The following is a 16350-nucleotide window of genomic DNA, read 5'->3' as shown; positions in this document are numbered from 1 at the left end:
ACCCAAGGATATGTTTAGAGAGAGGAAGGGAAAGAGAGAGAGAGAGAAACATCGACGTCAATCAGTTGCCTCCCATACATGCTCCAAACAGGAATTAAACCTGCAAACATTTTTGGTGTACAGGATGATGCTCCAACCAATTGAGCCACCTGGCCATGGCCCTTCATAGATACTTTGATTACCTTGATGTACAGTCCATACAGGAAAGACAGGATAGATGCCCAATTTTTTCTCTATAGATACCAGTTTTCAGAATAAGGAGTTGGTTCCTTAGCCTCCTCCAAAGTTGACAAATAAATGAGGGTGGTGGTTTTTTTGTTTGTCTGTTTCTGTTATTAGGAATTCATGAATTTTACTTTTCTTGTTATTTTATTTCTTATTTGGGGGGTTCTGGTCGGAAGCCACAAATGCACTATCTCCTTGGCTATGCCTCCAGGCAGCCACTGCTTATAAGCGAATCCTAGACCCACTCACCCATTTCTCCATATGCATCCTTGGTTAAACGGAGGGCCAGGTGTCCTGGCAATACGCCAAAGAACTCACCTGGTTAGTAGCAGGACGCAGGTGAGATCCAGGACCATGCTTTCCCACTGGAAGGTAAATAAGAGAGCTTAGCTATTTAGGTTGGTGAATATTGCTCTGCCAGATGCAGAGGAACCACAATAATTACATAGTCGACACATACGTTTGGCAAACAGGAAGTAAAATTTGAGCATTTTGTGGTTTGTCAAGAAGGTCAGTAAATGGCAATTTGTGCACAAAAAAAGGCGGGGGTGGGGTGGGATTTGAGTCAATTGTGAAATCAAAGTGCTTGAGTTTGGTTAGGAGAAAAGCTTTTTTCTCTGTTGATACTGAGAAGAATCTGCTTTGCTTGCATTTTAAAGCAGAACACGAAACAGCAAAGTTAGACAGTTCCCACACTTTGTTCTCCCCGGCTTTGTTTTAATTTAATGCTATTTTAGTTTTTAAAAATAATATTTCAGTATTAAATACAATATGATATGCGAGTCTTAAGTTTAAGATTCACAGCTCTTTAGTCCATGGATTCCAATAGAACAGGGCTCCAATTATGTTATAGAGTGGAAAGGGCTCCCTCCTCAAATATAACTGGTGTTGGTCAGTGCAACGTAATACTCCTGGAGCTGCAAGGGAAGGACTAGCTCTTCTTCCTGGTACCAGATTCATCAAGTAAGTGATTTTAATACTTACTTATTGGTATCTGTTCTCTCATTTAATAACTGAGCCTGGAGGCTTTTCACATATGAAACTGTATCAAAGTCAACATATGTCCTTAAATGAAATCTTTATGTTTTAGTGTATATGGTGTGAATGGTAATAGAGTTGAAGGAACTAGAAAATTTTAACTTGAAGAAGATGAATAATTGCTAGTTTTTTCCCCATCTATTGTACCAACAGCTAGCTATACAATGGAGCTCATATCCTCTTTCTGGCTCCCTACGAAAACCAGTGTGTGTGAACTACAATAACAACTCCAGAGAACTCTGGGACCACCTTCTTTTCATTTTCTTCCTCATAATTAAAGCATCCAGGGAGGGAACAGGAATACACCTGAGCCTTCACAAATAAGTTTATTTTTATGTATAGAAAGCTCTGATTCCTTAAAGATAATATTAATATAAAGTCTCTTTTCCCTGCCCCCACCTCAGCAGTCTTCAGTCTTTTAGCAGTTACATTGCTTGAATGGCCTGTCTGCATCTCATTCTCCCTTCTCTAAGCTTTCTCTCCTACCCAGTTTCTTCCCTTGCCTGGCTCAGAATTCCCAGAGGAAGGTACACAGGAGGTACTAGTATCAGTGTCCCAGGGCTGGGGTGGGTGTGGGTAAATCCTGGAATCAAGTACTGGTTCCCCAGTCTTGGCGTTTGTTTGCTACTGCAGATTCTAGACACCATCCCACAGTTAGTGATTCTGATCTTAAGGTGTGGGTCCCCAAGATGTGTATTTGTAACAAGCTTCCCCAGGAATTCTGATAGAACAGGTCTAGGACAGGTGTCTGGGAACCACTCTCATGAAGCACAGTGATTTTTCATGACCATAGAGATGGGCACACATTTCTCTCTTCCCATCTACCCCCATCAAATGAACTCTAACCAAATGCTATCACGATAGGGAACATTTCATTCCATACACAAGTCCTTAAGAAACTTCAAATCTTAAAGCCATTATTTCAAGCAGTGCTAGCCTTACAGAGAGAAGGCTTTGCTTACAATCATATCATTCCTTACTTTGTTTATCACACGTAATGTGGAGAACCCCACCTGGGCCAGGTATTTGCATCGACGAAGGCACTTTAGGTCTCAAGTGTCAGGAAAATCAATCCAAGCAGACAAGGAATTTGCTGGCTCACATTCCTGAAAAGTCCAGATAGTACTGGCTTCAATCATGGCTTGATCCACAGGCCTCAAAATGTTATTCCAATTCCATTTCTTTCTGTCTGCGTCTCAGCTTCACTTCTTCTGGGCTGGCTCTGTTGACAACAGAATTTCCTCTCGAGTGTGCAAAGCAGTCTCAGGAGTTCCACATTACATCCTCCTCAAATCAAGTCCAATCAGGGAGGCTTCCTCTCCCTCTGGATTTCCAGCACAAGTGTTGTTACATGTCATTGGTTCTCACTGGTCACATGGCCATCCTTGAACCAATGACTGTGACCCAAGGGATGATGCTTAATTGTCCAGGTCTGAATCAGTGGCAGCTGCTCTCTGCTGGAGCTGATGGTAGATTCCACACATAGGGACCAGCTGTGATCAGGGTGGCTCTCAAAAAGATACAGGATACTACAGTGGGGCCTTGACTTACGAGTGTCCCGACTAACGAGTTTTTTGAGATACCAGCTGTCTCTCCGCGGATTTTTTGCATTGAGTTGATAGAGTAATTTGAGTTAACGAGCTCGGTCTCAGAACGAATTAAACTCGTAAGTCAAGGCCCCACTGTATTACCAAAAGGAACAGACTGGACAGACAAAAGTGGCATGATCTCAAGTGTATTTTGACCAAGAAGTACTGATAAGCTGCAAAACTGAAATCCAAACCAGTATTTTTAACTTTTTATGAATTTCACGATAGATACTTCCCAAAATGAGAGACTTCATGATCTATTTTAACAAGTTTAAAGATCATTATTCCCTCCCATTGATTTCTTTGTCCCTTTCTTCAATATATATTCAATTTTAGGCACTGGATCAAACAATGTGAAAATTCCGAAAGATTATGCGTGTAAAGTCATTGAATAGTGATGATGTATTTTATGGTAGCTTATTGCAGGCAGCACTCTGATTCTGGAATACAGTTACTTTTTCTTTCTAAATGTTGTTAGAAACTTTTCAGACCTGAATGTACAGTAGCCTAAGGCCCATAGTAAATAGAGTAACTAAAAACATAAAACATACCTTGCATAAATCTGAACACTGAAAATCACATTGTGCAAAAGAAAATGAAGACAATATCCATCATATATAAAGAACTCCTAGAACCCAATAAGAAAAAGATAGACATTCAAGAGAAAAGTGGGCAAAATCGCTGAAAAGACACTTCACAAAAGAAGCTATGCAAATGACCAATACACATGTGAAAAGGTGCTCAACTTCCTTAGTCATCTAGGAAATGCAACTTAAAAGCATAATGTGATACCACTGCCCCACCCTCCCGCCCACAAGCAAATAACAAGTGTTGGCAGGTATATACAGTGATCTTATCCACTACTGTTGAGAGTGTAAATTGGTACAACCATTTGACATTACCTATCAATGTGGACATGTGCTTATTTTATGACATAGTAATTTCACTCTTAAATATATATCCAAAAGACATGACCAAGAACGTTCATTAGAAGCACAATTTGTAGCAGTCAAAACCAAAAAACTACCAAAATGCCCATCAGTAGTGGAATGGATCCATGTTGCACAGTCTAGTACTCTGCAGCTAAATGAACAAACAACAATTACAAAAAACAACAGGGATGAGGATGAGCCTCACAAAAATAAAGTTAAATGAAAGAAACCAACCAAAAAAGAGCACCTATTGCAGTGGTTCTCAACCTTGGCTGCACGTTAGAATCACCTGGGAATCTTTTTAAAATCCTGATTTCTGGGCCTCATCCTCCGGAAATTCTGTTTCTTCGTTACTAATGTTGTGGCCCCACCTCATAACAAAGAAACAGAATTTCCGGAGGATGAGGCCCAGAAATCAGGATTTTAAAATGATTCCCAGGTGATTCTAATGTGCAGCCAAGGTTGAGAACCACTGACCTATTGCATCATTCCATTGATGTGAAATGAAAGACAGACTAACCATTCTACGCAATTAGAAGACAAGACACCAGGCGGCCTTGGAAGGTCAGTGACTGGAAGATTTGGGGAGTTTGGGTAAGATTCTGTCTCTTCATACGAGCGCCAATGCAACAAGCGCGCTTAGTCAGTGAGCTGACACTTATATGCATTTCTCTGAATACATATTATACTTTAAAGGTTAAAAATAAAAAGGAAGGAATCAACCAGTCATTTCCAGCCTGTCATTTCCTCCCATTACCAATTCCCTTGCTGTTTTATAAGGTTGCCTTTCAGTGTTAAAATACTTGCTCTGTTTTAACAAGGGGTGGGCGGTTGATGTGATTGCTCTATAAATAGCTTGTCGAGCGGTTTGGGAAGCATACTATAAATGCTAGTTTTAAGCCTGAGGGGGTGTGCACAGGATTTTTCTCACAGGGACCGCATTATGAAGTCATAGTACTTTCACTCAGTTTTATACTTGATCTGTGAGCGCTACACCCAGAAGCCCTCCTGATTTCCAGCTGTGGATTATAGAACAATTGATTCCCGTGAAGACCACAGCTACAAGGGACATTAAATTAAAGCAAGCATCAGCTAAAGCCTTCATTGTTGATCCTGAGAGCTTGTTTGAAATAATGAAGAAAATCTGAGATTTGCTATCCTTTTTCATATTACTGCTATTTCCCATTAGTAGCCTATATGTAGCCGATATAGCATAACCAGGTTTTAATAAAAAAAAAATCTGTTTTGGAGCTCATTCAGCTTTCTCCATGTGAGCCCACCAGCCTTTGATCCAACCAGAGCTCTTCTAAGTGTTGCAACTTCCTCTGTAAATAAAAGTGAAAGAGGTAATTAATAGGTAAATACAGATAGAAGCTGGACTAACATTGAGAATAAACAAGTTATCCTTATGAGCAGCATCCTGTTATTCATAATAATAGAGTTTATGGACCATGCACCGCCATAAAAAATCCAAAAGAACATAAAAATCTTTAGATTATGAAACGATGAGTTACTGCGTAGGCATTTGTAAACAGACAAAATAGCAAAGGGGATGCATCAGGCAGTAAATCATTTTATTCTCAGACGACTCACATAATGTCCCCTAATGTCAAATACCAGGAAAACCAAAGCCACCGTTTTCCTAACCCCTAATATTGAAAAGGATAACTTCTATCTTTTGGAAGCTGTTATAGTTTATTTTTGTTGGTATAATATGGAGGCTTCAAGCTTCTAAAATTTTCTTATGGCATTATATTTTGAGATTTCTCAGAACCATAGACTGGCTTTTAAAATTAAATGAGACATTAAAGTTGATTTAAACCAATGGTCCTTAGATTGTGCTCCAGGGAGCCCTGCGGACTCCTACTTGGTGTGTCCTGGGGGTGGGGGTGCAGGGATTGGTTAGAGAAGGACCAAGAGAGCAAAACCCAAAACCCTCCCCAACCCCAGCCTAGCATTAACAAGTGGAACCCCACTTCTTCTTTCTCCATAAGGGGCTTTCACATGTTTTTGTTTGAAGAAAGCATTAAAAAAATAAGAATTTTTTATTAAAAATTTTTGATGTTGGCATGATTGCCAGTGTCCCCCTTCCCCCCTCCCCTTTGCCGCCATCCATCCCCCCAGCCCCCCTCCCTTGTCCGTGTCCATGGGGTATGTATATATGTTCTTTAATAACATTTTTAAAGTAGACTAACTCATCTGGTCCAAGAATCCTCAAAACATAAGAGTTGACGATCAAGGAAACTGGGTCCCGAGCAGGTTAAGGGACTTGCCCCAAACCCCAGAGCTAGCCTGGGGCAAGACTCCAACTGGAGCTTTTGTTTCTGGATTCTGATTTGGAGGGCCTTTCCAAACCACCAGATGCCCATCATGGAGCCTATGAAGTTTCCAAAAAGAGAGGGTGGAAGTCTTGAGCAGAAACTATTATAACCTTATTGATTTATTTTTAAAAAAATATTTTTATTGATTTCAGAGAGGAAGGGAGAGAGAGAGAGATAAAAACATCAATGATGAGAGAGAATCATTGATTGGCTGCCTCCTGCACTCCCCCTACTGGGGATAGAGCCCACAACCCGGGCATGTTCTTGACTGGAATCAAACCAGGGAGCCTTCAATCCACAGGCCGGCACTCTATCCACTGAGCAAAACCAGCTAGGGCTATAACCTTATTTATACTAGTACAGCCTTTATAGGTTCCCTTATCTTCCATGCTAAAGCCCTAGAGAGAGAGACCGCCTGCATTTTTTAGAAATAATGCATGGCACACTACATAAAATAATATGGTTAACAGAACGAAGGATAAACTATAAAGGAGTCCACTGCCTGTTTGCTCCAAAGTGCTATTTGCACGTGGAAACAGAAATTAGCTGCAAAGAACATGAAATTGATTGCAATCTGGAATTTTTCAGTAGAGTAAAGCTGCCATGGGAACTGACTAGCTGATTTCAAAGCTTAACAAGCCTCTAAAATATATACATATATTTCAGGTTTTAAAAAATACATCAGGATGTTGGTTTTTAAATGATATATAATTAGACACCAGCATTCTCTCTGTCATACTAGCTTTGTTTTCTAAGAAGAATCTACTGCAATTAATTTATTTATCCAACTTGGTAGCCAAATGGTTAATTAAAGCTAGAGACCTCTATTTTTAACTGTTACTATAGCTCAACTCCCATTTAATCTAAAAACAGCCATGCCCTTTGCACCATTTTTAAGCCTGCAAAGCCGAGACTCATGCCTGTCCAAATTAAGGATGAGCTTAAATAGCACATCCTCAGGCAAAACCATGGCAACCACTACACAGTGCACATCCTGCATCTTGCCCGGTAGTCCTTAACATTCTTTAATCACAAGACAGGAAATCTGTTTGGTTTGGTTGTCATTTAAGGAGAGATTTACTCTCTAGGATGGTCAACCATCTGCTTTTATTTAGGGAAGAAATGGACTTATGATAGTATAAGCTGTACAATTAGGGAGAGACAGGAATAATTTTATTTATGTATGTATGTGTTTATTAACTCATTGCCTTATTTCAAAAAGAGTTCTGTGGTAAGTCCCAGAAGCTCCAAAAAGAGGAGGTGGAGAAAGTGGGAATGATTGGAGTGTGGGCTTTGTACAGTTATGACCATGTAAACAACTGGTTTGGCAGTCAGGTTAAATAATAAAGATAAAATTGGATTCTGTCCAGCAACACTGCCCAAGTATCAGTATTAAATTGGGAAACATAAAGGGATTTTTAGTTTTCTGACTTTTTTTCAAATTGAAAATATCTTTATGATTTTTTTCTGATTATAAAGTGAATACACACTCAAGTAGCTAATACATACATTTAAAATTTACCTTTATTGTTAAAAGTATTACATATGTTCCTCTTTTTCCCCCATTGATCCTCTCTAGCTGGCACCCCCCCACCCCACACCCTAGGCCTTCACCACACTATTGTCTGTGTCTATGGGTTTTGCATAAATGCATGCAAGTTCTTTGGTTGATCTGTTCTCATCCACCCATCTCCTCCTTCCCTCTGAGATTCTACAGTCTGTTCCATGTTTCTATGTCTCTGAAGCTATTTTGTTTATCAGTTTATTTTGGCCTTTAGATTCCACATATGAGTGAGATCATGTGACACTTGTCTTCCTCTGACTAGCATAATACTCTCCAGGTCCCTCCATGTTGTCTCAAAGGGTAAGAGATCCTTCCTTTTTACTGCTGCATAGTATCCCATGGCATAAATGTACTACAACTTTTTTAATCCATTCATTTACTGGTAGGCACTTGGGTTGTTTCCAGATCTTAGCTATTGTAAATTGTGTTGCTATGAACATAGGGGTGCATATATTCTTTCTGATTTGTGTTTCGAGTTTCTTAAGGTATATTCCTAGAACTGGGTCAAATGGCAGTTCCATATTTAATTTTTTGAGGAAATTCCATACTGTTTTCCATAATGGCTGCACCAGTTTGCATTCCCACCAGCAGTGTAGTAGGGTTCCCTTTTCTCCACATCCTTGCCAGCACCTCATTATACTTTTAATTTGTGTCTCTCTGATGATTAGTGACTTTGAGCATTTTTCCATATGTCTCTTGGTCATCTGTATGTCGACTTTGGAGAAGTATCTATTTAGGTACTTTGCCCATTTTTTTTTTATTGGATTGTTGTCTTCCTTTTTAGTTGTATGAGTTCCTTATATTTTTTTATATTAACCCCTTATTGGATGTATCATTGGCAATAATATAATATATAATATATATTATAATATATATTATAATAATATAATATAATTATATTAATATAATATATTATTATATTATAATATATTATTATTATATTATTATAATATATATTATATATATTAATTATATAATATATATTATATAATATATAATATAATGTTCTCCCATATAATGGGCTTCCTTTTCATTTTGTTGATGGTTTCTTTTGCTGTGAAGAAGCTTTTTATTTTGAAGTAATCCAATTTATTTATTTTCCCCTTTGTTTCCCTTGCCCTAGGTCATGTATTGGCAAACATATTGCTAGGAAAGATATCTGAGTGTTTGTTGCCTATGTTTTCTTCTAGGATTTTTATGGTTTCGCAACTTACATTTAAGCCTTTTATCCATTTTGAGGTTATTCTTGTGTATGGTGTAAGTTGGTGGTCTAGTTTCATTTTTTGTATGTACCTGTCCAATTTCCCTGCATCATTTATTGAAGAGACTGTTTTTACCCCATTGTATGCTCTTGCCTCTTTTGTCAAGTAGCTAATCTATGCATTTTAGAAGAGTATAAAATTGGGAAACATAAAGGGATTTTTATTTTTCTGACTTTTTTCAAATTGAAAATATCTCTGTGATTAGGGAGAGACATGTGTGACTTACTAAATGCATAGAAATGAAGTGCTGCTCAGCACCATGTTTTTTTTTTTAAAAAAATATATTTCATTGATTTTTTACAGAGAGGAAGGGAGAGAGATAGAGAGTCAGAAACATCGATGAAAGAGAAACATCGATCAGCTGCCTCCTGCACATCTCCTACTGGGGATGTGCCCGCAACCCAGGTACATGCCCTTGACCGGAATCGAACCTGGGACCTTTCTGTCCGCAGGCCGACGCTCTATCCACTGAGCCAAACCGGTTTCGGCAGCACCATGTTTTGTGATCTACTTTTCCCATTCAATTCATCGTGAAGACTTTCTATACCAATTAATATAGATTAACCATACACTCTACTGCATAGATGTACCAATAATTTATTTTAAAAATCTCTAATTAAGAACATTAAGAGTGTTTCTAGCATTTTGCTATTATGAGCAACACTACAATAAAGATTCACTTGCATACATATCTTTGTGCAATTGGTCAATCATCCAGACTGCACCCTGGGAAAATGGAGTCAATCTATAGAGGGTGCCCCCAAAAATGTGTACACACACTTTGAATAATTATAAAGGCAGTGTTTATGAAAATACATTTCATTTTCAAAATTGAGCGATCAGCTGTTAAAGTGTGTATACATGTTTTTGGGACACCCTGTGTAGGCTTGTTAGGCATGTGAATAAAGTCTCTCTACACCCTCACCAATATTTGGTATCTCATTCTTTTTTATCTTTTCCCATTTAGTAGACAAGATGTCATCATGTTTTGATGGTAGCATCTCTTCTCCCATCAATTCATAACTCAAAGAAAAGGAAAAATATAATTAAATTCAGTGTGATAGTTGAACTTGATGATTTTGAAAGGCTTTCCAAGTTTTAACATTTCAAAATTCTACAAAATGTCCTTAATTCATTTCTCTACCAAGCATCTATTATCAGCAAGCTCCCAGAGGAAGAGAAGCTAACCTTGGGCATCTAATGTGTGTGAAAACAACCCTTTGAGGTCATTGCTTTTATGCTTATTATATAGAGGGAAAACATGGGGCTCAGAAGAGGTGAAATGCAGCAGGACCAGAGCAGGCTGATCTGACCAGAAAGCTGAGCTCTTTTCCCCACATCCTGAGTTTTCCCTCATACTGTGCTGCATCTCTTTGGAGTTCCTGCCCTTCAGGAATACACAGTCTATTGAGGCAAGTGTAGGAGTTTGCAGGAGACACTATACCAGTGATGGCGAACCTTTTGAGCTCGGCGTGCCAGCATTTTGAAAAACCCTAACTTAACTCTGGTGCCGTGTCACATATAGAAATTTTTTGATATTTGCAACCATAGTAAAACACTTATATTTTTGATATTTATTTTATATATTTAAATGCCATTTAACAAAGAAAAATCAACCAAAAAAATGAGTTCGCGTGTCCCTCTGACACGCGTGTCATAGGGTCGCCATCACTGCACTATACTCACATTAAATAATTCAAGTCACGTCTGCTGATGTCTAAGGTCAGGTCCATATCTTCCCCCACCTACCCCTACCGACATGCCACTTTGCGCCATTTTCTGGGCATTCAATATGGTGTTTCACATTTAGCAGATGCTCAATAAATACTGTCCATGCTCCTCCTTAGCTGCTTGACTACCTTGCTGATGGGGTAAAATTTTCTCATTTTGTATATGATGGTTCTACTCACTGTACCAACCAATTGTTGCCTGGTAGCTAGAGCACAGCCAGCCTCAGACTGATCTTACCACCCAGCTGGGAGTCAGCCTGACCAGGCTTGGAGCCACAAGCCCAGAGGAATAGAGTAAGCTCCACTGATGGAAAGACACTCAGCTCCAGGACCAAGTGAGGCACTTGTACTCTTTCAAACTTCTGCTTTTACCTGATGAAATTATTATTATATTGCATACCTTTGAGGTTTTTTTCTCTAGCCCTTTGACTCTTTTAGAGTGTCTTTAGACTTGATATCAAGATTATTATCATAGTTATCGTTAATGATCCATCCTAACTATGGGTAACTTGCATTTTCTGTGGTTCAATGATTTTAAATGGCACATCTCAACTACTGCTAATCAACATACAGTGTGAGCAATGGCATAGGCCTCCAAAGTTACTGAATCCTGATTAGTTACCATCACTTGTGGTCAACAGCTACAACATTACGGCTGACGTGCACTCACAGTGGGGAAGGAACTAGACTCCGTGTAACCACTCTTGCAAAGCAATCACATAGTCCGTGCGTTTTGTATTTCACATATTACAAAATAGAAACAGGTTCGTATGAATATATGACAAGCTGCCATTCAATGGTTTCTGCAGATGAACTATCCTCAAAAAACAGCTGGGAAGACATGCACATTTACATCGTAGACTTCATGTAAACCTCACTGAAGGCATGAAGCTCGGCCACATTACTATGCAATGACTAAGTGTTCCATGTGCTTTTGTTAAGCTGAGAAAATGTTTTCTTTCCTTTGTTTTTTTTTTAAAAAATATATGTTATTGATTGTTTTACAGAGAGGAAGGTGAGAGGGATAGAGAGTTAGAAACATTGATCAGCTGCCTCCTGCACACCCCCTACTGAGGATGTGCCCGCAACCAAGGTACATGCCCTTGACCGGAATTGAACCTGGGACCCTTCAGTCCGCAGGCCGATGCTCCATCCACTGAGCCAAACAGTTAGGGCTCCTTTGTTTTATTTTCATTGTTTACATTGTTACAGATGTCCCCATTTCCTCCCCTTCCCTCCCTTTGCCCACCTTCACCTGGCCTTCACTCCCTCTCTCTATCCCTCTGGCCATCACCACACTGCTGTCTGTGTCTATGGGTTATGCATATATGTTCTCTGGCTAAGAAATGTTGGTTTGGATCAATGCCTGTGGTCTTTCCAGGATCTTGAATATGACAATCCCTCCATTGTCAGACTAGCCTCTCTATAGGAGAGACAATGGCCATGGTTGAGGACATTTGGCCTATAATGACAGCCCATCCCACAAAGAAGAGTGGCCCCATTATATTTGCTGCAATGGACTCATGCTCTCTTTTCTACGTTGCCATCTTCTATCCCCCGCCCCCTAAACAAATGAGTTTTATTCAACAACAACAAAGGGTCTGACAGGAAGCCTCAGAGCTCTTACTACAGAGCAACATAAAAGCAGGAGATGATGAATGCTAAATGCGTTGCAGCTTGGTTTGGTTTAAAGAGATCAGTTCCAAGAAACATGGGGATCAGAACTTGAGGAATTACAGATGCATCCAGACAGCTGAGGGTTATTGGAACAAGGGTGGCTTTGTTCTCTTTGATGTCCATTTGTACTGCGTTTGTCGTCAGTAACTGTTCATGCAGAGGGCAGAGCGGAGATGACACAGAGCCACAGCCAAGAAGTGAGAGGTTCTCTCTGACTAACACGGAGGAGGAGTTCTATTTTTAGTAGCTTGTTGCTAGGACTTCTAGAGTGCAGAGTCCAGCCTGTCCCTACAAATGATTTCATGTTTGAGCATCAATATGCATGTACACAACCAGACCCATAACCCGCTCTTCCTGTGCTCACAGCTAGACCCCACTTCTCCACCTCCCTTGAGAACAGAGCTAATAGGATGTGAGCAGAAGTGATGTGGGCCACTTCTGGGCCTGGCCCATAAAAATATCCGTGGGTAATCCTCTGCTCCCCCCGTGTCCCTTCCCCCCTCCCGTCTGCCAGCTAGATGCCCAGGTTACCATGCAGTCATGTTCAAAGAAGTAAGCCAGATCCTTCAATGTGTGTGAAGCTCAGCTCACCCACACCAATGCCTTTGTCAATCAATTGAAAGCAAATACATCAAAACCTTAGCTTTCTGAAGGAATTGCTTTGCCAAAAAAATTGATTTAAAAACACACACCTCAACCAGTTTAACTGAAACAACCCTTGCATCCACATCTTCACAACCAGAAAAGAGGTTCCAGAGGCTCTGGAAACCTCCCTCCCAAAGGGACATGCTTGCCAACACTCTGGTCAGGTGGGCCCAAGGGGAACAAAGGTCAAAGTTCCTAAAGAGAAAAGGGCCACAGAGAATAAAAGCCAGAGGCAGAATCAGGGCCCGGTCCAGGAACTTTCCCTGCCCCCAAGGTTGGGAGCCCTCCCCGTACCCAAGGTTTCAAAATTGCTACAGGGCAGTGATTGCTACAGGTTTGCTGTTAAACTTTTTTGATAGAAGTCCTTTTGGTCTCTAAGCTACCCTTGTATTTTGGTATTTATGCAACTGATGATTTTTTGTTCTTATTTCATAAATTTCCAGACGAAGAGGATAAGAACCAATGGAGATTCTTGCTTTGGCTCCAGTGGTTAGGTGGTTAGATGGGGCAGACTTGACAGACATAATGCTAGATGTTCCCCTCTCCATGTCTTTCTCCTGGCACACAGGAAGACTACATGTCCCAACCCCCCTTGCTAGGTCTGTGGGTCATATGGCTGAGCTCCGGCTACTGGGAGGTAGGAAGAGATGATGTAAACCATCATAATATTTTAGTGTTACAAATTGCCATTTTAAGATAAACTATATTGTTGGATTATTGAGGAGACTTGGTCTGGATGTTTTAGTTGTCACTGAATTTCAATATAACTTGGGTAAACGGGAGAAATACGTGTGCTTTATTGTTATGAACAATACTTCTCTCTGGATCGCAGAAAGGAATGAGTTGCTAGAAGGTTTGTTCATGCATTTATTAGAAACTTACCTTCCTTCCTTGAAATCTATTTAGACCATTCTATTCAATATTCATCATTTCATAAGAAAATACAATATCTTCAGCCACTTAAAATATTAATTTGTATTCTATTACCAGAACCTTTATTAGCCTGATAAAGATATATAAAATTTCCCTTCCCTTTATACTTGTACCTTATCTTTGGAGAACATGGCCTGAGCAAAGCCCATCAGTATTTATGCAGGAAGATATGCAGGAAGATAGAAGATGCCTTACATACGCTGTGGGTCTCATGTTAAATACTATGCTTCCAACGCTTTATTCGTCTATCTCCTTTTAGTAATAGAGCACTATCGTACCCTCCTACTGTGCATCCCTTCCTAATGTTGCATTCACTGATGTCTTATTGGCAGCTTGAATCCTGGTGGGAGTTTTTATGTCCTAGAAATTGATAAACACTATAAGTCAGGTCTTTTATTTATTTTGTTGATTGTCTAGACCAGAGGTTGGCAAACGATAGCCTGTGGGCCTGCAATCTGTTTTTGTAAATTAAGTCTCCCAGGAATACAGCCCCATCCATTTATTTACATAATGTTTATGGCTGCTTTCATGCTGCAATGGGAGAGCTGAGCAGATGCAACAGAAACTGTATGGCCCCCGAGCCCAAATCTTTACTGTGGGTTCCTTTAAGAAAAAGGTTGTGAAGTCCTGGTCTGGATTTGAAAAGTGATGAAGAAATTATTATTAATATGAAACTTAAAAGGGTTCTATGTTGATGGCTGTTACACTGTGAATGGCATAAAATACTGAGAAAATATTCTTTCAGTTTTCAAAAACTAGTATGCGAGTCAGCAAAGAAGTTGCTCACATCATTGAAGCGTGACTGAAGTTCTGACACACGTCTTCACCGTTTCTCTCTTTGCTCCTGAATATAAATGAAAATATCATCACACCATGTCGGAACTGCATTTGATCATCAGTTGCAACCATTGCTTACCTATGGCTAGAAGAGTTCAGCAAAAATCAAGCAAAGCAATCATTGAGAATCAATGGGTCATATGGAATTCACAATAAAGAATATTGCCTGTCACAAAAGGCCATATAGTGTTAGATTCCATTGATGTGAACTGTCTAGAATAAGCAGATCATGGAGACAGAAAGTAGATTGCCTGTAAAAAGCTCTTTGGTTCAGTGGTGTTTTGAGTATATTTACAGAGTATTATAACCTAAATCTAATTTCAGAACATTTTCAATGCCTTCAGAAGAAACCCCATTCTTATTAGCAGCTATTCTCCAACCCCACTCCCCACTTCCTCCACCCTAGACCCAGAAAATGGTGGCAATTTATACAGAGCTGTATACAGCTGAAAAAAAGAGAATATTATACATTTTGTTGTTATTTGTAAAATGGGGTATCATATCCTTTATAATAAAGGTAAAATGTATAATATTCATACCTCTTTTTTCGGGGGGATGGGAGGATATAGGAAGGACAGCCAGATCTTAGGTTTTACCCACACATCTGGGTGTAAATGACTAGTTTAGGTAAATCATTTAGCCTCTTTGAGCCTCCGTGCCCACATTTGTGCTCTGTGATAGTGAGAAGCTACTAATATTATCCACTAGATAAGAAATCAGCAAAATTTTTCTATATAAAGCCAGATGGTAGATATCTTCGACTCTGTGGGCTATATGGTTTCTGTCACAACTGCTTGACTCTGTCACTAGTGGCATGGAAGCAGCCATAGATAATATACAAATCAATGGGTCTGACTGTGTCCAATACAATTTAGATAAAAAACAGACAGTAGGCTGGGCTTAGCCCATGAGCTGTAGTTTGCCGAATCCTGCACTAGGTTATATGTTCCTGAGAGTGGAAACGGTACCTCTCTTGATAAAACCCCTATCCTTAGAACTTGGCACACATGGCAAGAAATCAGTGAGCACTTGTGGAATGGTGAATACAGAACAGCAGTGAAAATGAAGGAGCAAACGCCACTTCAAACCACGTGGCTGGTCCTCAAAGACATGATGTTGAACAAAAGAAGCCAGAGACAAAAGAACACATGGCCTCTGGATCCATTTTTATCAAGTTCAAAAGCATGCGAAGCTAGCCTCCCGCTTCCAGTCATGATGGGATAGCAGGTCGAATTGACCCTGCCACCTCAAGCAACGAAAGGAAGCAGATCAAATATATGATTTAACGGTTTGTGGCACTGGGCGCCAGGCAGCACTGGCCTATGATCTCTGCGAGAAGGGAAATGAATGAACTGAGCCTGGGAATATCCAGTCTACTGCCTGGATGCAGTTTGCAAATTGCAGTACGGGAAGGAGGAGCCCAAACACAGCCAGCCAGTCTTTCTGAGTGAAGGACAGGGACAAGAATTTGGAAATGCTGATGTGGCTGGAATCTGGAGAGGAGGGAAGCAAACAGGAAGCTCCAGAGATCTGCAGGGAAGACTCCCTGTGCCTTTGGCTGAGTACCAGGCTGCACACGAGTGAGAGGACACTGTCC

The sequence above is a fragment of the Myotis myotis genome, unplaced genomic scaffold (genome assembly GCF_014108235.1).
Source record: "Myotis myotis isolate mMyoMyo1 unplaced genomic scaffold, mMyoMyo1.p scaffold_m19_p_1, whole genome shotgun sequence".
Taxonomy (NCBI): domain Eukaryota; kingdom Metazoa; phylum Chordata; class Mammalia; order Chiroptera; family Vespertilionidae; genus Myotis; species Myotis myotis.
This window is presented reverse-complemented; position numbering follows the sequence as displayed.